The sequence below is a fragment of the Lemur catta genome, chromosome 16 (assembly GCF_020740605.2).
Source record: "Lemur catta isolate mLemCat1 chromosome 16, mLemCat1.pri, whole genome shotgun sequence".
Taxonomy (NCBI): Eukaryota; Metazoa; Chordata; class Mammalia; order Primates; family Lemuridae; genus Lemur; species Lemur catta.
The window spans coordinates 55447315-55471005 of NC_059143.1; the positions used below are offsets into that span (position 1 = coordinate 55447315).

The window sequence follows — 23691 nt, forward strand, 5'->3', positions numbered from 1 at the left end:
AAATAGTTAACTCTTCAAAAGTTAGGAAAGCATACCAACCCTTTAAATGCTGGGGCCGTTTGCAGTTCAGTGTGTCTGCTGTCTGCTTTTTGATCAGGTGCAAGCTGGGAAGTGTCCTCTCCGTGTGCACGGAGAGTCAGGAGCGTCTCTGGGAGGACTCCAGATGTCTACGTGTGACATAGATTTGCTAATGTGAAAGAAAAGTGTTACTATTTCAGTATAAATTCTAATTGTGATGAGAAAAATTATCTCTTTAGATTTAAATTACAATTTACTCTGAGTAGCAAATGTATCCAAGTCAATAATTATACAATAGAGCTAAAATTATTTTAAAACAAATTATTAAACTAATTATTGACAGATTTAGAATCACATAAGCATTTATATATATTTTCGGAGAAGTACAGTGATTTTTTTCCTTAAGTGAGCAAAACTAAAATAATCTAATGTACATACAAGTTTTAGGGTTTCTTTCTTTCCCTTTTCCTCCCTTCCTTCCTCCCTTCCTGCCTGCCTGCCTGCCTTCCTTCCCTCCTTCCTTCCTCCCTTCCTGCCTTCCTTCTTCCTTCCTGTCCTGTCCTGTCTCACCGTGTTTCCTGGGCTAGAGTGCAGTGGCATCATTACAGCTCACTGTAATCTCAAACTCCTGAGCTCAAGCAACCTCCTGCCTCAGCCTCCCGAGTAGTTGGGGCTACAGGTACACACCATCATGCCTGGCTAGTTTTTTAATTTTTTGTAGAGATGGCCTCTTGCTGTGTTGCCCAGACTGGTCTTGAACTCCTGGTCTCAACAGATTCTTTCACCTCGGCCTCCCAAAGTGCTAGGATTACCAGCATGAGCCACCACGCACAGCTGTTTTATTTTCTTAACCTTTTTGCTTTTATATTTATGATAACATTTGAGGGTAAATTTAATTTTAAATACTAATTTTAAAATCTTAAAAGCCATACTGCCTTTTAATATGACTCTTTTTTTTAGCTGCCTTATTCTTTAGTTTAACCTATCGTTTTTCCTGTGATTTAGTCTCCACTTCATTATTTTTTTCCTCTATAAATCTTTTATTTTGGGCTCATTTGTGCTCTTTACTTGGGGTTTTGATTCCAAGTTATGTAAGTGACCTCTGCAGTTTCTGGTCCCCGTTAGGAATTCTCCACTGGGGTTTCACTGCCAGGCGTGGAAGCCAGGCTGCGCTGCTGCCTCGCTGCCTCCCTTGGGCAGCGGGTAAAGGCAGCACCAGCGTCTTGTCTGTAAAATGGGAGCAGTACGTCCACGTGCTTGTTGGGAACAAGATACTGCGCGCATTGCTCTCAGAAAAGAACTTCCCACATGACGGATGCTCAATGTTGTCTGTAATTCTTACCATTTTTCTTTAAGATGAAATATTTTCAAAGGCATAATAATCAGGAAGTAGTTACTTTGTAACTGGTTTGAACAAGGTGCTGGTTCTGTACTATCTAGCTACCATGAATCCTAGGAATTCTACCAGTTTCCACTCTTTGTGCATTCTTTCTCTCCCTTCTCTTCTTTCCTTCCTCCTCTTCCTCTCTCCTTCTTCTTCCTCGTCTTTTTTTTTTTTTTTTTTAATAATAGCCTTCTCAGTTTCCTTGGTGTTAGCAGACTACATCTTGTAATAGAAGAGGTGTCTTTGGAGTCCTACAGAACTGGATTTAAATCCTTGGCTACTTGCCTTGTTAGCTTTGCAGCCTGGTATAACAGTGTTCTTCCAGTGGCTGGCACCTTCCTGGCACTTACTAAGTGTTTGGTCCTCCCCTTCCAGTCAAAAATCATGATAATGGCGGTAGCTCAGGCGTAGAGAGCATTTACCTCGTGCTGGGTACTTACCTAAAACTTCACATGCATGTGTCTCAAGACCACACGGCAACCCCAAAGGAGAATGGTGCACTCCTGGCTGCATCTTGGGGGAGATGGGAGGGTGTCGAGTGGGGAGGTGTCAGCATAGCAGCCCACGCACTGTGTGTGGTGAAGCCCCAAGGAGGTCTTCCTTGGACTTGGTATTTAAATTTTTTTAATTAAGGAATAACCTAAGAGAGAAATGAAATGTATACATTTGCAAAGTAATTCAGTCTTTTGAGTGTTGAATAAGAATAAAATTCAGAAAAAGTTTTCAAGTATGCTATAAATATAGGACAGAAAGTAACAGATGCAATTCATCCAGGGGAGGTATTGATAATGATACATGTTAAATGAAAAAGATTATATATTTGTTCCTAAATAGAGAAAGGGAAACAGAAATTGTTTACTGTTTGTAAGACTTTATTTTCTGAAAACTACATCTTAGTGTTCTTCTGTTGCTTAGTAAACCAGCAAACTCCTGTGCTTCGAAGAAAGCTGGTGCAACAAAACAGTAATACATTTAAAAGGGAAAACTAATCATCACCTGAGTTTCATTGAATTTTTTCAAGTAAACAAAAATATTCCTAGCACTCAATTCTGATAGCTGTCTAATGCAGAGAACGTATATGGAGACATTGATTGATAACACTGGTCAATTGAAATTTAATTTTGGAGTTCATTATCATCAGAGTAATTTGAGCTGGAAATACGTATTTTTGAATGAGTAGTGGTTATCAGCCAAGGTAGGCTAAGTCATGCTGTGGGTAAACCACACTGCGGCTTAGTACTGGGATCTTTTCCTTGCGTGACGTGTCTCATGCAAGCTGGCAGCTACCTACTTTGTCATGGTCCCTCAGGAACCCACCTTGGAACGTACTTCTGTGACCACTGGGATGAGACACACTGACCTGGCAAATCATAATACTGACTGATTCTTAGGGCTTCTGCCAGGAGCAATGTAGGTCACATTTCATCGCCAGACCAATTAAATGGCCTCAACTACATTCCAGGAGTCAGGGAAGTGCAGTTCTGCCCCATGAGCAGGAGAGAGAATTGGCAATATTTAACAAGCAGCATCTGTGATACCCACAACGAGATTTTACGTAGTACACAAGGAGGAACCTCGCAGAACCCTGAAGGATGCCAGTAGTTCCGGGCTGAAGCAGAGGAGGTGAAATCGGGAAAAGGACATTGAATGGGGACAGCATTTCAGAAGGTGGTTGTAGTCAGCAGTGTGTTGGGGACTGTGGAGATCGTTTGGGGTGAAAAAGGAAAAAAGGTTAGTTAGATTAAGCAATCAGGAAAATATCAATAAAATTAGAACTGCTGCAGTAGATTTTTGGGGGTGGGACTCCTGGGGAAGGGAGGGTGTTGTGTTGAGGGAGCCAGGGCCATGGGTTAGGGACGGGAAGCCCGAGTGTGACTCTGGCCCAGAGCCTGAGCCACAGTGGAAGAACGGTGATGAGAAATTGACCAGTGATACTATAAGGGAAAAGATTTTATTGGTTTTTTTCTGGTAAGAAAAACCAATATCACGAAACTATTAATGCTTTCAGTAAAAGAATAGGGGGTCTTACTTTATAAAGAAGAAAGATACTAATTCTGTGGAAGAATGAGTTTAGTGGGCATCTGGTAGCAACTTAAACATACAAAGATAAGATTACTTAAAAGATTGTATCGTTATGGGGCTGCCTGTCTCTTCCCTTCCCTTCTCCTCCCTCCCCTCCTTTTTTCTTTCCTTTCATATTTTATTTCCTACTTCATTACAGTGTATGTAACAGGTCCATGCAAATTTGCAAAATTGCTTTGAGTTCCTAAGATTAAAAAAATGCTACAGTAAAGTCAATACTTGATATAAGAAAAAAAAGTTAATCGTAACAGCAGTGAGGTAGTGAAATTGATGCAGAACGTGGGAAGGGTTTGAAATAGTTCCTAAAAGTATTGAGAAGGGTTATAGCCTAACAATTTAGGCTCATAGACTGCTGAGTAATGGGCAGGGCATTGCTGTTGTTGGGAACCATGAATTTGTAATGGGGCCAGTCACGAGGGCATGGCTTTTCCCAGGCTGATTGGAGGAGCCCCGAAGCAGAAGCACAGGGGCTGAGGTTCCTCCAGAGCTGTAGGCTGGCAGCTGGGTGTGTGGCAAGGTAAGGGGCAGGGCTGGGCGCCTGGTCAGGATGGGAGGCAGCAGCCAGGAGGCCGTGTGTGGCCAAGTCACGTGGGACGCAGAGGAGTCATTGGGGCGAGGTTCAGAGCACGGCAGTAAAAATGAGGTGTTGAAGTTCAGAGGCGCTGTAGACGCTGTAGTATCCAGAATTACAAACCTGTGTGTGATGTTTTGGAGAGCAGTATTTCCTTCTTTAAAAAAGCATGTTTTCTAGCCACTGTGGAAGATAGTATGTGAAGGCAAATACACCATTATTTCACATATTCTAGTTTTGTCCAGTAACTGCTCTTTTAAGGAGACATGTTAACAGTCTCGTATTCCTCAATTGCTTACAGGTCACTTACAGTACAAATTCAGTTTAACAAATACTGTATTTATTGATTTATCTTCTTTATTCCACGGTACAACAACGAGAAAGAGAGAATCCTTTTCTTGAGAGGGCTGCTTCCAGTGGGAGAGGCCAAGACTTCACGCGCTCGCACCACGTCCCTCCGCCTCTGTGCCCTCCTCCCCTCCGTGCCCTCCTGGGCTGCTTGCGCCGAGGGCTGCAGCGTCATCTGAGCGTCGTTTGATGTTGCCTTCTGCTGTAGGTGCAGCCCTACGTTAGGAAATTGCTGGGATCTAATTCCTTTAAAAATAACAGAAAGTAATCCAAACAGTCATTGTTACAAAGCATGGTTGAGGGAGCAGATCTTTTCCAGTGTGTTGCTGTTTGGCTAGCAGCGCCGGGCCGCGACTGGGCTCTGAGCACGTGGTCAGCTATCGTTGACGTGTGGGGGTCCGAGGGGGCCCTCGGCCTGTGATGGGCCTTCGCCTCTCGGGCTCGTGTGTGCACAGCCCTCCCCCAGCAGAGCTCCCGGCCTGAGAGGAGGTGCGGGGTGTGTGCCCACTGCCCTCGCAGACGCCCGCGTGGGCCCAGGCCCTCCCGGACAGGCACAGCTTCCTGTCCCAGCAGCTGCGGCTCCCTGAGGACCAGTGTTTGTACTTGTAAAAATGCCCTCCCAGAGTTAAGCAGATGGATGTCAGGTGTTTAACTGATTTTATTAGTTACTTGATAAAATGTATATTTAAACTAGCTATTCTCCTCAGCTAATGTCCCAAAACTTTTTTGGCCAGTTTTCCATTTGGTCTTCATTTTGGACACTTCTTCTTCTTTAGCTCCTTTTTTTTTTTAAAAACAAACAAACAAACATACAAAAAAAAAAACTTACTATGAAAAATTTCAAACATATAGAAAACTGGGGAGAATGACATGATCACTCATGTCCCCAAGCCCAGGCCAGCAGATGTCCCCTGCCTATTTGATCTTTCCCATGGTTTCACAGGTCATGCCACTTTATCCCTAAATACGCATTTTAAAAGATAAAAACAGAGGCACTTGTCTCTCGGCTCTTGTTTCTGTGCTGCAGCTGAGCGGGACACGTTTGCATCAGGGCTGCCTTTCGGGCCCCCATCCTGAAATTCACATTCTGCCCCCTCAGACTTCCTGAATCAGAAACTGGGGGCGCACGGGAAAGACTGAGAGCCTCCGCTCCAGTTTTTATGTCCCTTCCCTAATGGTCACTAAAAATCTAAGATTTAAAAAAAATCCTATATATAAATTTGTTAAGGTAGAACTAAATTTAGTAACTCTGACAAATGTCCCACTTTCATTCATTCTTTTGGATTTGTCTCTGAAATTGTTTCTTACAATCTGTGCAGATAATTTTATATAATTGAAAAATACAGCTTTATGCCTGTAACAGGAGTTTATTAGAATTTTTTAAATGTAGCATGTTTTATCCTGATATAAAGATTAAGAGTAAATCCTAAAAATTTTGTTAGATGGAAGGAAATTCTAAGATTAAACAAAATTCTTAAATTTGAAGATTAGAATATTTTACCTCATCACAGTACTCACTGAAGACAGATGTAAGAGATGGGGTCTACTCACAGTTTGAAAAATTTATTTTAGAACTTTGAACAAATTATTACTAAGCAATTATAATATTTGGCGAAAGTTTAAATTACAGGGACTACAACTTGAGTAATGGACCGCTTTATAAAACTTAGCCTCCAACATATTTAATGAGATGAGGCTTGAGCATATTTAAGAGGGAAAAAATTCTTACAGAGATTAAGAAAAAGCAATTGTGACACGTTGCCATTTTCACGCCACCCATAATAGTAAGTTCCTCAGACCAGAAACATCCAGGATGAAATGATAATACCAATTGCTGTAAGCAGCTCTTATAATCTCTTGAGTATATTGATTTGTGTTTCTCATAAAAAGATGCTTTCAGATGTCTGGTTGCAGAGACAGGCGACATGAGCCGTGGTATGAATTAGAGCTGCTGCCTGTTATCGGGGTTGTCAAGATGATTTTCAGATCGTAGAATAAAACAGAGTCAGCCGTGGAGTATTTTGCCTGTTGAAATATCAAGGCAGTTTTGGAGAATAGCTTTCTTCTTTTAAAAAGGATAGTTTATTAATATTTAAAAAGTTATATTTATATTAAGATATTATAATAGAATAACTTATTTTTCTCTTTTGATTTCATATAATCATAGTACCCCTTAATTTTTCTAATAGTTGCCTTCTTGAGTAATAAAATATTTGGAGTTTAAATACTTATTTAAAATGTGCCCATGTGCTTCACAGAAGAGCTACATGTTGTAGAATATAGTATTACAGTCAGTCTACAGAGATAAAAAGACTCTTGGAATACTTTTTTTGGATAACTGTTACTAATATTAACAAATCATAGTGTTTCAGTGCCTCACCAGGAAAAGATTAGCTAGAGAACAAACCTACCATGAAGCGATCCAGGAGCACAGAGACGAGACCCGGGGTGGCTCTTTGGGTCGTGCCAGCGCACGCCTCGCTTGCAGAGCCGGCACACTTTGACCATACAGCTGCTCACAGTTAGAAGTTGCATTTCTTCATCGGCAGTGTGAACATAAATAAACTTATAATTTCAGGAAAGCAGTCAAGAAGCAAAATGCTAAATGTTGAAAAGCAATCCTAATGATAACATCTGGGACATAATGCTTTATCAGAGTATAGCAAATATTTAAACTAGAAAATCTGGATTTTGTCCCTAAATTTCTTTTAAATAGGAATTGGATTATAAAGCAGGTGCTCTAAATAGGAAACACAAGAATATTTATTATTTAAAGTCAGTGCTTTGTATTACTAAAAAGACTTAGTGTTACATAAAGTTCTGAATAAGAAGCGTTCACTAATCATGTGTTACATATTAAATAAGAACTATATTGGACAGTATTCCATCATTTCTAAGCAGTACAGCTCAATTCTCATCATCAAAATGTAGAGAAGTATAACTCATTCAAGAAGCGGGTATTTTCATAATTGTCTTTATGTTTTGGACTCCTTGATTCCTTTCCCTGAAGCCATAGAAACTGTTAGAAATTTGTGACAGGCCTGTTAGGACCTTGTGATGGTAATTTTCCATGACATTTCCTGCAAAAATAAGTATTTCTTACTACCTGGTTATTCTTAAGCATTTCTGACGAGGTGGTCTGGAATGTCCAGTGGGATTGAGAATGAGAGGCGGCTTTCAGACCCTGCGTGGGCTGGAATGAAAGGGCCCAGATGGATGGCTGTGTTGTTGATGAAGGTGGAGAAGTGAGATCGTGCGTCTCCCGAGCAAACCTCACCTTCCTGAGGAGCTTCTGTGAGCCACCATCCTTGGGTGGGTCTCTGTGTCATGGCAGTGCCCCATCCTGATGCGACAGGGTTCCTTCCTGGTCACCCCATGTCATAAACAGGTCATGCTTATGCTGTGTTTTCCAGAGCAGACTTTTCTGGGGACAACTCTAAGCCAGCAGTCAGCTAGAAGGGAGCTCCCTGGTGTTCTCATCGCCCCAGCCCCACTCTGTGCGCCCACTGTTACCCTCCCTCCTTAGAGAGCGCCTTGGTCATTCAGGAGAGCACTAGTGCTCAGCCCCGGGCAGGCCAGATGGGCACTTGTCCCTGGGCTCATGGCCGTGGCCAGGAAGCCACTGATGGGGTGGGAAGGCCCAGCAAGTGCAGCCTTCCCACTGGGAGCAGGGGCAGCCCGGTCCCAGCACGTGCCAGCCCGTGTGCAGAGACTCCCCACACGTCTCCAGGAAACATGACCCCACAGTGGTAGGACGGGTCACTGTCCTGCGACTCTTTTTTAAAACTGCATTAACTAAAACCTCTCAAATCCATCAGCGCCCTCCTCAGCAGCCTGATCAGAGCTCGTGGTGCGTGTCCAGACTGTCAGACTCTCTCACCCAAACACCTGCAACAGCTGCTTTCCTCCAGCTTCCCTCTCCACACCCCTTCATGTTGCTCTGCACGTCACAGCCAGTGATGTTTGTGAAATGCAGATTTGACGTGGTCAATTCTCTGCCTAATGCTGTGGAGAGGATTTCTGGCTCCTCAGGCAAGCACTGCATCTCCTTCCTCACATGCTGACCGTGGCTGTGCTTCTCCTCACTCCTGGCGCTCTGCCACGCGGAGTAGTCTTCCCTCCCTGGCCGCCCGCAGAGCACCCTGCCTCTCTGTTGGAGCTCCCAGGAGAGATGTCACTAAGTACCTGTGTCACCAGTTGTTTGCCTCTTCCACTAAAATGATATCTTCTCAACGAGGACTCTGCCTGTTGATCCTGGTGTTTCTGGTGTCCTTCCCAGAGTGCATGCTCAGTAAACACTGGTCAAAACAACGAGTCAGCCCAGGGTAGGGAGTCTCTCTTTTCAACAACATTTTATTGTAAAATCCCTGGTGGAGGAGCTGTGCCTTGCTCATTCCTGGATCCAGCACCACTCACACGTAGTAGGTGTTGGACAGCCAGAATGAGCAGCTGAAAGGAGATAGTTGGAAGTGGCCTGCAGGGCGATGCAGTGACCTGGTCCTGCAGGGGATGGAGCAGGTGTGAAAGGAGCCCACGTGTTTGAGCACCTCCATTCCAGGTGCCGTGCTTCCTGTGTGGTCATGTATGTGACTTGTGCTTTTCTCATCATTCTGGGCGTTATCATCTGTTACATTTATTTACACTCTAATTTTCCCCCTTTGGCCTATGGGAGCTTTTTAAGCTGGCTCTGTGTCCTATTATCATGAGCCCATCCCTTTAAAGTATTTTTTGTTCTTTCTTCCACAATAAGATGCAATTTCTTTGTTCGAGCCCTGGGATCAGCCCTGGGTTCCTTTGAGCAAAACATGATATTTAGAAGTCAATCTGGCAGCTGGGCATGCTCATTCCTATTGAGATGTGGATGGAGTGAGGCAGCACATACATGTGTGTGAAAGGGTCGGGGGGAGGTGATGGATGGGTGACATGTGAATGGATGGTGCACGGATATGTGGATGACTGGATAGATTGAGGGGCGGATGGGTGGGTGGGTGGACAAGTGGATGGATTGAGGGGTGGATGCATGTGTAGATGGATGAGTGGATGGATTGAGGGGTAGATGGATGTGTAGATGGACGAGTGGATGGATTGAGGGGTGGATGGGTGGGTGGGTGAGTGGATGGATTGAGGGTTGGATGGATGTGTAGATGGACGAGTGGATGGATTCAGGGGTGGATGGATGTGTAGATGGACGAGTGGATGGATTCAGGGGTGGATGGATGTGTAGATGGACGAGTGGATGGATTCAGGGGTGGATGGATGTGTAGATGGACGAGTGGATGGATTCAGGGGTGGATGGATGTGTAGATGGACGAGTGGATGGATTCAGGGGTGGATGGATGTGTAGATGGACGAGTGGATGGATTCAGGGGTGGATGGATGTGTAGATGGACGAGTGGATGGATTCAGGGGTGGATGGATGGGTGGGTGGGTGCTGCATGGATGGATGGATGGATGGATAATGAAAGGATGTGCGTACACATTTAAGTCTGTACTTATTTTTATATATTTGCATATTGAACACCATGAGTTCAGATACACTTCCACTTGTAATTCAAGTACACAGAGATAGATACTTCTGATTTTCTTTTTTTGTATTAACTCCTTCCCCAATGTGGGAAACCTGTCTACCGTTATCCCTAATGCATTTCCTTATTTGAGGAACCAGCATGCACCCCTGTCTACACCCTTGTTGAGTGCAGCATCCTGCAGAGACCACCTTTGCCCCTCACTGTGGGTGGACCACCATCCTGCACCCGGGTCGTGCCTTCTCAGGGTGCCTTGGCCACTCTGCTCGGGCACATCCTGTGTACTGTGTTTAGACAGCAAGACGTGGACACATTTAAGTGCCTATTCTCCAGTTTTTGAAATTTTTATTTCATTTCTTGAGGGCTACAACCACGAATTTGTGCATTTTGTATACTTCAACCCAAGCTCGTGGTGTGTTACTGCAAACATATTAGCTAGTCAGTAAATGCTGATTGGCTGAACAGATGAATTCATCATTGAGTGGCTCTAGGAAAGACTTATTTGAGCCTCTTAAATCATCACCTCTAAAAAGAGCCTTTTAGATAAATATGGAGCAGCGTTTGTCTTATATTGTTTGAAGAGAAAGTGTGATCAAAATATCTCAGATTCTCTTGTAATGTTAAGTTTTGCGTGCTGAGCAGAATTTTTTGCACATCTGTTTTACGAGACTACTGTGCCGGCATAGCAGGTTGAACTCACTGTGTGGTCCTTTGTCTATCTGTAGAATTTACTGGATAAATGCAGGTGCTGAAACAAAATTCTAAATGTGGACTCTGTGTCCTAATCCTCCACAACCACCAAATTGCTGTCACCATAAACCTGAGTGAAGAGATCATTGAAATGTGTGTTACCTTCTTTTTATGAATTTGTTTTTCAGTAACTAAGGTAACCTTCATTTAAGGTGATTGCCTGTTGCATCTGTTATTGCTTGGGGATTATAAATACTGTCTTTGAAAAGATTATAATCAAAAGTGGGAATTCATCATAGATACATTTGTCTTCTGTCTCTTAGTCTATATTTTGTACGTATTAAACCCTTAATAAATAATCATTTATTTTTTGTGACTTCGTATGCTGGCATCACAGATACTAGCTTTTTTTTTTTTTAATTAATGTTCCAGATTAAGTAACCTCAAAGTTAATGAACAGACGTAAGAACTAGGTCTAGATTTCTACGCCACGTAGCCACATTTCTGTGGACTTTGCTATTGGTGCTGATGCAAAATGCAGAGTTTTTATTTCATTGCGGTAATGTGGATAATTCACACTCGCTGTGCCCCTAAATCATGTTCTTGCTAAAACTGCATCACGCCCACTCTGCCACTAACACAAAGACATAAAAATTAGAAATGGAAACCAGTAAAAATACCACCTTACTATATAAAGTTCATTAACCTGTGGAAATCAACAGTTTGTGTACGATACACTTTACAGAGGGATTTGTTTTGTTTTGGTTGAATATTTAGTCATTCAAGCAACAGGTTTCTTAAGTTAAAGTCAATAATTTGTTTTGTTATTACATTATAAAAATTGTTTCATAGCCTTAAGATACAGACATGGTCTGAGACACACAATAGAAAGAATTTTCATAATGGATCAATTTAATATGTTTTTAATTCCAAACAATATAAAGAAAAACGATTTCTTCCAAGGTTTAATTTCAAGCCCAGCTGATGCATCTGCCCGTCTCTGAGACGGCGACAGACGATGGCACACCAGTGCTGTGTCCTCGGCCCAGCTCGCTGCCAGACGCAGTCACATGGGACAGTCGAGTTCTTCCATCAGGGTCAGTCTTCTTTCAAGATACATTCTAAACCTTAGCTTTCTGGCTAAAAAAAAAATCACAACAATTTTACAGATTATTTATGAGTGCTAAGTAACTGAAACAAAAATAAATAATTCTTTGGGATGCGAAAGTATCCTTGTTAGTTGCGTAATTTCATTTAATGCTTTAAATCATTTTAAGGATGTATGACATGCTGGGTTGTAACCACATGTCCTATTTTTGTCTTAAAGCTGAGTTTAGTGCACTAAAGAATAAAAGGAGCTCAAGATCTGAATCTGTCTTAGAAAATGAAATTCACATTGCTCAGGAAAGACACACCTGTGTATTAGTTTTAAGAATGAATAAATCCATTTTCCCACTGGATTGTCAGTCTTGTTCCTCCTGTTTGGTTTTCCGTGCACCCTGCACGTGAGCTGAGCACTCTGCAGGTGCTCCGCGCACTGTCTTCTCAGTCGCTGCTTGCTCAGCTCCTCACGGTGTGCTGGTGAACAGCAGTCCCTAGTTCCACTGTAATCCGGTTGGTCAGTCTTTTCTTTTTATGGTTTAAGAAATCGTTCTCTACTGTAGGTCATGAAGATACTGTCTTGTGAAATTTTACCTTTCTCAGTTAGGTCTCCAAACATCTAGAGTGGTGTTTGTGTATGATGCGAAGTGGGGACCCAGTTTGCATTTTTCCCCCGTACACATACTAGTATCTGATGGACCCATAAGCAGGTGTTGGAAGGCCGTCCTCTTCCGCTGCAGTGCTGGTGAATTCATGAGTCGTGTGTCCAGGCACGGTGGGATACATCTGGAACCTTCTCTTTCATTGGCCTGCTAATCTCTTTCTCCTCTGCCAATAATTTTTAATTACTGTAGGAGTTAGTTTGGGATTGCATGAATCTTGATAGATCTTTGAAGAGAATTTTTATAATATTGTGAGGTTTTTTTGTTTGTTCTTTTTGTGAGTTTTTTTTTTTGAGACAAAGTCTTGCTCTGTCGCCTAGGCTAGCGTGCCGTGGTGATCATAGCTCACTGCAGCCTCCAATTCTTAGGCTCAAGTGATCCTCCTGCCTCAACCTGCTGAATAGCTGGGACTGCAGGCGTCCACCACCACACCCAGCTAATTTTTCTATTTTTAGTAGAGATGGGGTCTTGCTCTTCCTCAGGCTGGTCTCAGACTCCTGGGCTCAAGTGAGCCTCTTGTCTTGGCCTCCCAAAGTGCTGGGATTACAGGTGCAAGCCACTGTGCCTGGCCTATATTTATTCTTTTAATCAATGAATATTGTGTATTCCTTTATTTATTTTTCCATAATATTTTATGATTTTTCTCTATAGATGTTTTATATACATTTTGTTCAGTTTATTTCTGGGTATTTGAAATTTTTTGATATTGTTTCAATTGTTACTGATTTGAAATTTTATTTTCTGTTTGCTGCTATATAAAAATAAAATTTCTTTTTGGTGATGCATTTCTTTTTATTTTTAAGTGGCAGTAAAGCAGTTTATTTCCAAATTGTTTGCCAGTATAAATCCTGAATTCATGCAGTTTGCATTCTTGGACACTGTCATCTTGAGATCACCCTGCCTGGCTGTGGCCACTGACCCCACAGTCGTCTCATGACTGCTGTAGTCAGTCATGACGTCACCTCCAGGCGACGGGGTCGTTGGCTCCTGTCCGCATGTGGGGGCTGTGACTGGGTGTGATGGGTACAGGGGCACTGGGGACACCGCACTGGGGCTCCTGCGTAGGAGCAGTGTGGGCCGCTGCTCCTCTGAACCAGACGCAGTTGGATGATGAGATCTGGGGAGCAGGCCACGCCAGCACGCTTCACAAGGGCGACTACCCGTTCAGCTGGCCGGCCACAGTCAACCTGAGCCAGCCCTTTCTGCTGTCACGCACAGCAGTGAAGGCAGGCACCGCTCTGTGCAGTAGCTCTGGACAGCCTGCAGACTCCCTGCCTGTCCGTGGCCCTGGACTTCACATGTCCTCACTCCTGCCCAGCTCACGAGCTAGGGAAGGGCAGCAAGTGTGATGTGTGGTGGGTGCCAGGGCCAGGCGTTAGCATGATTTCCCGCTGGGGGAAGCTGCCTCTTTCTAACTGAATGGATTTCAAAGGAGGGAAAGGTCTACAATGCCAGAATAGGTGATTGTACAGAAGCACTTTTGCTTGGATTTCAAATTAAGTGGTAGACTCAGAAGTAAAGGTGAAGTCTTGTTAGAGGAGAAGCATGTGCACCTTCATCCCGTCAGTAAGAACAAGAAGAGTGAAGCAGCTGGCATGTTCTGTGTGCCTCGGCAGTTTGTGTGTCCAACGCACGCTCAGGTGGGCAGGTTCAGGGGAGCCCCGGCCCATGGAGCCCGTCCAGAGCCTGCACGCAGCTGGGGGAGGGGGGAGGGCAGTGTCTCAGTGCTAAGGGTGGGCAGAGCCTGTGCACAGCCTGGTCGGCAGGGGTGGGTCAGCGTCTCTGGCAGAGAACAGATGTGCTCAGATCTGAGGGGAAAGAGCTTCAGGAATCACTTGGGGGGAGCTGGAGCCTGGACGGGGAGGCCTCGTGGGTGCCAGCAGGCGCCAGGCAGGCTGCGGCCCACCCCCGGCTCCCATCCCCACCACCCCCAGTTCATGACAGCACTGCATACTGAAATGACAACAGAGGTCTCGCATTTAAAACAAACCAGATTCGATGATCGGTGTCGTGCGGACACCGTGAGTGCACCCGCTTGTGCATGGAGACCGTGCTCACAAAGCCAGGCTCCCCAGGGAGTCGCGCGGGCCCCCGAGTGGGAGTCGCTCGGGGACAGCGAGATGGGGGGACGGTGTCCCAGGGACTTAATGGTGTCTTTGGAGAATTTCTTCCCTCTAGCTCTGGTCATCGTGATGCCATTGTCACCATTCTGTCAAACAGCTCACCTGCAGCGCATCTCGTTTGAGTGAGCTGAGCACCTGGGCTTGTTCTGGCACCTGAGTGCCATTTCTTTTACTATTTACAATTTTTGTCTTGTGAGTTGTATGATTATCCTTTAAGGAGTGTGTTTCTAACCTTGCTGTTTTCTTGAGAGCTTTTTCTGTAAGGCAGTTAATTCTCAACCCGACATTCTGGCTCTAAGAGATGCTGATGGAGGGACCTGTGAACAGAGACGGGGCCTGGGAGACGGTCCCCGGAGGCTGAGCACTTCTGCATGGACAGGGGACAGCCTGGCCCACCGTGTCCTGAGCAGCCAGCAGGGCACCCTTCTTGCCTACCCCCAGGCCACGGTCCCTCACTCAGCCCCTTCTCAGAGCGTGAGACCCACGCCCAGCTGGTGTGCAGCGGAGAGTGTTGCGCAGGCTGGGAAGGCTGGACATGACGCGGGTGGAGGAAGGTGCGGCTGTCTGTGTTCAGCTACTTCGCTGTTCTAAGTGCCCCCTCAGTGTGCTGCCTTGGCCGGCCGTTTGGGTACAACACAGTTAGTTATTTAGTTGGCTCTTTCTCAGCGTGCAGTGATCGATGCCAGCGGAGCAAGTTTTTACCACATTTAAATAAAAAATAGTAAAGGAAAACATTTTCATAGAGAAGATTCCTCCAGTCTTCATTCCTTGAAACGAATGGAAGTTTGAGTAGTTGATGGAGAGTCCAACCAAAGACGTGATTATGAGCATGAAAATAATACCGTTTCCAGCGCATAGGGCAGGCTCCGGCTCCTCGGCATCGGCTGAGAAGCGGGACTGACGTCGGGCCGGGCTCCACGCTGTCTCCAGGCTGCCGCATGTTCTTGGCTCAGCGCCCATCCTGGGAGGAGGAGAGAAATGGTAATATCTGAGGGAGTTGGAAGGTTGGATAACAGATGTTATGCAGAAGCACCTACGAACCGTAAGGGCTATTAGCTTGTAAGTTGCTGCAGCCATAAGGGAAAAAGAAATGAATCGGTTATAAATTAGTTTAAAATTTAAACCAAAAATTGGGCCACTTTATGTGTTAGTTATTAATGTGGAGTTAATCTTGTTGGCATATAGTAGTTCTGCATTTATTTCTTGGTTGTCTCAAGCATTTTTACTGCGTTTTTCCTGCCTGTACCCTCGAGGCCCTGTAGGAAGGCCAGGGCCGCTCTGTGGTCTTACTGCCCTGCGCTGCCCCGGCCCTGCACAGTGTCCCGGTACTTTGTTTTGGAGCAGGCAGCCTTGACAAGCCACCCTGGGATTTTGAGGCTTTTCTTAGATCCTCTGTAGCTCGCAAAGCTACAGCTTATCTGCCCTTTGATCTCGATAAGTGTCATTTTTCCCTGGCTCTGGGGCCTTCAGTAACAGCCGGGGTGCCGATGAGGTTTCAGTGCAGATTCCACTGGACAGTGGCTGTTTCTAGCCTTAACTACAAGCCACATTCATCCAGAGTTAGAACCTGTTGACTGTGTTTTGCTATAAGAGAATACACTGATTACTAGAATTTTAGCTCTTTCAGTTTTAGGGCGACCTTTTCATCCTTATGCGGCATACTTGTTTTTAACAGCTAATGTGTAATTACATTTAAAATAAGTGCGCTCTAAGTGCCTTAACAGCATTTGGATATTAGTGTTGTGACCCAGCAGTTGTCTTCTGGTGCTTGAATAATTAATGTTTCTAAGAGCTATTGAGTCTGACAGTGGCCTAGCACAGGGCTTCCTTGTGGCAGGTCTGCTGGCTCCCAGTGACCCTCACTGCCATCTGGTGCAGACTCAGACTGCTGCTGTCATCTGCTGCTAATTGCTGTCACCTGCACGTTGCGTCCCTCGGCACAGGGTGGTGCGAGCGGGATGCGCCCCCCCTCCCGCCGTGCACACCCTGCAGAGGAAGCGTAGTCGTGGGCCTCACGGTTTCAGGGTTTCAGAAGCATTTTGACTTAATTTGTGTTTTAATACCTAACGTATGAAAAATGGTGACCATTTTGTGAGGGTTATTAATTCCCTAAATCCAAGTGTTTTGTCTCTTTTATGATTTGTTTTAATGGTTCTGGTGCTTAGTAGCCTATTTAGGCTGGCAAGATTGTTTCCACGACATTTTACAGAAGACTTCTTTAATCCTCTTTCGTAAGCTGATAAGCTTTAGTCAGGGCACTAGCCTATAGCACCATATTATATTAATGTATTTTACTTGTAATTTAGAGAACAAGAAGAATACCCTGATTTGAAGTCTAAACTGTCCCCTGTGGCACTGCACAGCTGATAACCGCAAACGAGGAAGATGTGTATATCAAATAGTTTACAAAATGAAGCCAGCTGTGTTTCCCTACATACTGTGGCTTCCTGACATGCATCATTAAACCTTATTAGCTACTTCCTTTTACAAAGATTCTTGTAGTCTTGAACATTGCATATTAACATTTTCTGCCCCTCCAACTGGAAATTATTTGCTTTATTGTAGAGTGTCAACTTGCTCTAGTTTCTGATGCGTTCTAATTGGTACTTCAGAGTATAATCATCGTGAGATACCACGCCATGCATTTCTTTATTTGGAAATTAATACAGACCTTTTCACTTTATCTGTCAATCGAGCCACTTTTCACACAGTTCCCAAGTCTGGGATTGCTCACAAGCCGTTAAGTATGAAATGGTTCATAAAATGTCTCTGAAGACATAAAGCAACACAGAATTTTAGATGGCTTAAAGTAGTGTTGCATTTTGCCAAGATACCAGTAATAAACCTCTTCAATAGACAGTTTTAATAATAAAAGGGTGATTAAACAAGATGAAAAGTTTATTTAACTATATTATCCTTATCATTTGAAATTTTCAGCAAATCTATGAAGTTCCATTTTCCTTACAAACAAAAGATTGCAAAGAAAAAGAACTATGGGATTTTGAAAATTAAGTGATTCACATCTTTTAGACCAATATAACTTCCCTTCATTCTTTTTCTCTTTCTTTGCTGTTCTGTTTCTGCCATTCTGCTATGCTGCTTTAAGATTAAAATATTTAGCTATTATTAACTTCTGGTTAGTAGCTAGTTAAGCTGATGTGTGGGCAGGACAGAAAATAGACAAAGCCTAGTGAATTTGTTCAAGATGATAGTCATTCTGAGGTGTTTCAAACACTGGTCAGCATTTCATGTCTCTTCACATGTATTTTTAATATATATAGGTGATAGGCATTTAATTGCAAGGGAATTGAATGAACTAAGTGAAATAATGATTGTAGTTTTGATTCTAGCAAATATCTTAGTCATATATCTTGTCAAGACAGCTAATGGCTCTTGATTTACAAAGACTCTCGAGTGGTTTTCTGTAGCCATAGGTGCCAGAAAGCTGGAGAATGGGGTGGAGACCATCAGTGGTCCATAAATCCCACATCTTTTACGAGAAGAAACGTTGCAGGAGACTGTGGCTAGGCACAGGGACGGCCTGTCCCTGTCACCAGGGGCCTGTGAGGGTTCTTCTCCTTGCTGATTGTGATGGAGCTGTGTGCAGATGATCAGGATGGTGAAAACGGCCACAGGTGAGCAATTCAACATTAAGGAATTGTCATTTTGTTGTTCCTAAGTTACCGTTACTTAAAATTAGCAACTTCAAATGCTACGTTTAGTATTTGAAGTAGTTCTTAATGAAACCAGACTTTCTGGAATCCAACTATCGTATAACGCATTTTAAACTAATGTTTAGTAAATTCCCATGCACAAACCATTAAATATGTTATACTTGTTGGTATGCCAAGGAAAGAATTTAGATGGCAACATTTTGAAGTTATTCACTGAACAAATTTATGACTTTATTATAGAAATTCAACTGTATCATTACCTCTTAAGAAGAGAATCTCAGTTGGAAATTAAAGTTTTAATTATAAAAATAACGACTTTGTTTAATACTAAAAAATTAACCATTCCTTTTTCTAAATGTATTTTTTTAAGACAGGGTCTCACACTGTCACCCCAGCTGGAGTGCAGTCATAGTTCACGGCAGCCTCAAATCTCTGGGCTCAAGCCGTCCTCCTGTCTCTGCCCCCAGAGTGCCCAGCACTCCAGGCACACACCACACCCAGCTATTTTTTTTTTTTTAATTTTTTGCAGAAATGAGTCAAGGGTCTCACTTTGTTGCCTAGGTCTTGAACTCAAAACTCAAGGCTCAAGCAATCCTCTGGCCTTGGCCTCCCCAAAATGCTGGCATTTCAGGTGTGAGCCACCACGCCCAGCTTTTTTCTAAAATTTAATAAGGAAAATAAGCATGTGGAAAAGTGGTTTTTCCCCTCATTCTGTGCATTTTCTTTATAGAAACAACAATTCTCATGACTGTGCACCAGGCAGGCCCCCCATGGAGAAAGGACTGGGCCGATAGCTGGTGTCAGGCCATCCCTGGCCCTCCTGCGCTCAAGGATTGGCAGACAGTCGCCCTGCTTGTGAACAGGAATGATCCCAGCCCTTTCCCTCAGTCTGTGGGCTCACCTTTCCAGGCCACTCGCAGGAATAATTCCTTCAGTACCTCACATCCAAACACTAGACGGGTATCAGATGAAAGCTCCCTGAAGGGAAGACAGACCTGTGCTTGGAATTTTGGAATGCTGTGACATCACAAGGCCCATCCACATGTTTACCAGTCTCCTGCACAAGCTTTAGTGGAGCCCTAAATTGTAGTAGTATTATCAATCTATTTAAAAATACAAGATTATTTTCTATTCAAGAATATATTTTATAAATTATTATATTTGTGAATATTTAAGAGCATATTTTAGGAGTGTTTCTACCCACTCACCCCCACAAGGTATTTAAAATAAGAATTTCCCTCATTCAGAGGAAAATAGAAAGACACACACTTGCACACACCTCCCAGAAGAAAAATGTCTAAATGGTACAGTCTCTTCACTGTGAACTGTTAAAAATAGACTAAAAAAATGAAAGGAGTTGACTACTCCACCTTTTAAATAGTTTTACGGAAAGCCATGGTCTTCCCTTTCTTTCTATGCCTGTTAAAGTTTTAAGAGTCCTAGTGAGAGCCTTTCTTTTGTAATATCAGTACCACTTAGAGATAATTAGAACAAAAGTCTATTTTTTATGTTCCTGGGGCGAGGCGAAGAATTCTGCAGAGTGTGGGGCCCTGGAACACCTTTTAAGGAGCATGAAGCCGAGTTCCTGGCAGCCTGCAGCGCGTGGCTGGTGCGAGTGGTCTGCTGTCACCAGTGTGTGTCAGAGCTTTTTTTTTTTTTTTTGAACACAATGAGAACATTCCTACCCCTAAACTCATGGGTAGTATGTTAGATAGTAAACATTAGAGAAAAGGTTAATGCTATTTGTAAAATGTCTGTTAAAATAAATATAAAATTACCAACATAAACTGTTTATGTAATTAAACTAAATTAACAACCAAATGCCTGAACTCAAATTTCACTTACACGACTGATGTTTAATGTTCAGGTTTCTGGTGTCAGTGGAGAGCTTTGGTTATTGAAGTAATTATTTTAAATTGGTGGGTGGTCTTGGCAAAACCATTTAAAATTGATAGCTTCCTATGTTGTTAAGACAAAAAAGGTAAATATATTCAGGATATTGGAATCATTAAGTAAACTGGTGTTAACAGTGGCATCACCTTGGTTTTTAGCTCTAAATCTCCAAAAAGCCCTAGCATCGGACCACCGTCCTGATTCTGCGGCGTTTTGGATGTCCGGTCTTTAAACGCGACGTTTCGGTGGCGTAGGTTTTCGTGCGGAGCCCTCCCCCCGCAGCGGTGCGGGACGTGAAAGTCGGGATGGGCCGCCCCGCCCGCCGAGGGGCGGCTTTGGGCTCGCGCCGGCCTCGCGCTCCCTCTGCCGGCCGCGCGCCCGCAGCGCAGGCCTGGTGCTCGCGCGCCGCCCCCCGCCGCCGCGGGCGGGCATGGACTGCTGTGCACGGGGCGGCCTTCCGGGCAGTGCTGCAACGGGCGTGGTTTAGGTTTTAGCGTCCTTCTGTCCCTGACTTCCAAGTAAACTGCACGGACATTGTAAAATAAGACCAGAAATAATGTACATTAGAAAATGTATGGGTTTGTCTTAACATTTAGTACTAGGTTTTAATGTGATTTGTGTACAAAGAGTAAAAGTTAAATTTTTAAATAGTGTCTAGACCGTTCTGCATGTTTTCACATACTCATTTTTGTTTTAAATGTGGCTTTGGCATGTCACAAGTTGAGAATATTTGTAATAATTTATAATAAATAAAAATTTTAACTTACTAACATTTTAAGCAACTGTATTGCTTTGCATTTGCTGGCTTTTGATATAAGAATTATACTTTAATAAAGGTTCTAATATCAGTAAAGACTGTCAGACAGTAACTGGCAGGACAGAATTGTCCTGCATGAACTATAAAGTCAACACAAATTTGCAGAGAAACCTGAGGGTGTGTGTGTGCACGCATACATGTGTTCCTAGATGATCTACTTTCTGGCATTAGGGACAATTATAAAAAATATTCTTGGGAGTGGATATGTGTCCTAGGAAGTGCTAGAGCCAGCATCAGAATTTCCCAGGTGATCCAGAGGGCCCAGGGTTTGAGAAGACAGCCTCATTCTCACTTGCAAAGCCCCCTTCAAACTTGTTCTGCACAGCAGGGGGCGAGTGGTGCAGCATGAACTGGGTGTGAACTGGGTGTGAGGTTTTGCCGGGAATCCTCATTGTCTCCCAGTTACCTTTCGTATACTGGTATCAAAAGTGGTTTTATTTCCTTGATTTGTAGTTGATCCTTGTACTAAACTTTTTTTTTTTGTCTGTATAAAGAATATAATGACCCTCTTTTTTAAAAATGTTAAATATTCAAAGAAAAATATTCTGTGTGATAACTATATAGTAAGCATCGAAATATTCTTTCAGAGTTAACTTTAAAATGTCAGTTGTGTAAATAAAGATTTTGATTTAGGGATTTTTAAAGCACAGATTATTGAGCCGACAGACTCTAATGGCCACAGGGAAGCCGCCTCATCCGGCAGATCACTGAGGCGATGAACAGCGATGGCTCTGACGTGCCTGCAGTGCCACGGCAGCCTGCGTGTGCTGGGAGCACTTACCACTCAGTAGTGCCTGCCCAAAAATGAGTAAATAAATTTGAGAAGGAAAAAAGAGTATATAACATCATTTTTTTAAAACTAATACTTTTAGTTAAAACTCCATAATGGAAAAAATTGCTGCTGTTAAGATTTAGGACTTAGATTTAGTGTCTGAGTTTTGTTTATTTGAAATACAGAAATACAAATGAAAGTCTGGATATTACCTTTTTTCTTGTTTCTTAAGATTCTCCTAGAAGTGGAAAATATAGGGCTTATTTGTTTCAGAGATATTTAAAAGGAATTTGCTTTTAATAGGAATTTCCATTAAGCTACAGCATAGCCCTTTATCAATTTTGTACTCACAGTCCAAATTCTGAATGATAAAGAATTGATCCATAAATAGTTTGGCTGAGATAAGTAACATTGACAGTTTTTTTCCTTAAGTAGTCTTTTGTGTGTAACTTCTGCCCGTGTAGAGTAGTATTGAATGATTTAAGGGCTTTTCTCTTTTTCAAATTGTGCTGTATTCACAGGGAAAATACAGGACAAGTTAAATAACATTTAGTTTTCTGCAAGAATTTAAATCAGCTCTTTGAATTTTTCTATTTTATTATTTTACTGTCCTAAATACTTCATGTAACGAGTCAGTACACGTGAGCTTTAAAAGATTGGCAAAGTATCTTGATGTTTATGTGCTGTTAATCCAAGGTGATGTCGCCAGCAGCCAGCGCTGCCCAGGTATCACTCGGCCATCGATGGGAACTAAGATTATCTAACACTGGACTTTTGTTCCCACTTGCGGTGTGCACTGATCACTGGGGGACTTGGGAGGATGGCGAGAGTTGTAACTTTGCTGTGCGTCGCAGTGGTGCTGTGTCCCTGAGATAGGGTCCGATTCTCATTCATCCATGCGTTCATTTTAAATAAAAAAACCCTGACAGATTTTTTTCTTGATTAAGCAGGAGAATACCGTATTTACCCTTTATTGTTGGTATAAACCATTATTTTACTGAGAACCATTAGCTATTTAAAACTTGGTACATAAATTAAAGAGGAGCTAAATGGGTTTGTGATCGTTGCCATTAGTAGCATTTTAGATTATACAGGCAATTATTGTGTTCATTATCCTAGAACAGCCCCTTTGCAGAGCCGTTGTGGTTGTCTTAGACATTATGCACAAATTTTCCCTTGGAGATTAAAATTTCCAGTAGCGTATTTAATTTTGTTATCACAGTTGTTTCAGATAAAACAAATATTATGACAAGTAGGAGAAAATTTGCTTTACTAATATAGGAAATTACAATAAATGTTGAAAATGACTTCCCAGTGTACTTAATTTACCTTTTCTTATACAATCATAATTATTTCAAGTGATAAATAATATATTTTGTGGGTGAAAAGATTTGCAATCATAGCAAAAGTTATCTGCTCTGTCCAAGTATTTTAAGAGATTTTTTAAAGACGGAAGACATTCACATCAAAACTAAAGTTACCACTGTCTTTATAGAATCTGTAACTTTGTAGGTTAACTAGTTTTTATGTTAAATAGCTTTTAAGAGTCCAGATTGTATTTTAGATGAGCTGGAGAAACTTTTAAGGGTGTTTCAGAGAAATCAAATATAAAAAGATTATTAATTGAAAGTGGATTTAAAAAAAGTTGTTGAACTATATCTTTTCATCTTACTGCTTTGTTAGAATTGACCACACACACGCAAACATGCTGTATACTGTGGCTTGGTCACAATTCTCTTCCACGAAGAGTAGTCACAGTTCAAAGAAGGCTACCTGCAGGAACCTGAAAGAATGCAGGGAACAGCCCATGCCTGGAAAGTGGCATTTTACTCTGTAAAACTTTTATTGTTCTTCTTTAAATTAAAAGGAGCTGGGAGAAGACAACTTCTAGTTGGCTTCAGAACTGTTACATTCACTCGTCAAGCAGTGGACCACATCTGTCTTCGTCAATTAGAAAGGTGTTGATGCTTCGAATTATCTGCATGTCAGTGTGCAGGGGCTGCTTTTAATGTTTCCATCCTATATGTGGCA

General features: G+C 42.8%; 1 protein-coding gene across 4 annotated transcripts in view; it reads left to right on the plus strand.

Moving 5' to 3' along the window:
- The window catches only part of ATP9B (ATPase phospholipid transporting 9B (putative)), a 182672-nt gene that overhangs the window by 80791 nt on the left and 78190 nt on the right, over positions 1–23691 (plus strand). Inside the window, exon 1 of one of the 4 annotated variants that reach the window (XM_045527698.1) lies at positions 17878–18139. The exons of the other annotated variants lie outside the window; for them this stretch is intronic. The gene's annotated coding sequence lies outside the window, so the exon portion shown is untranslated. Of the gene's footprint in view, positions 1–17877; positions 18140–23691 lie in introns of those variants that run through there. 4 annotated transcript variants of the gene reach the window in all.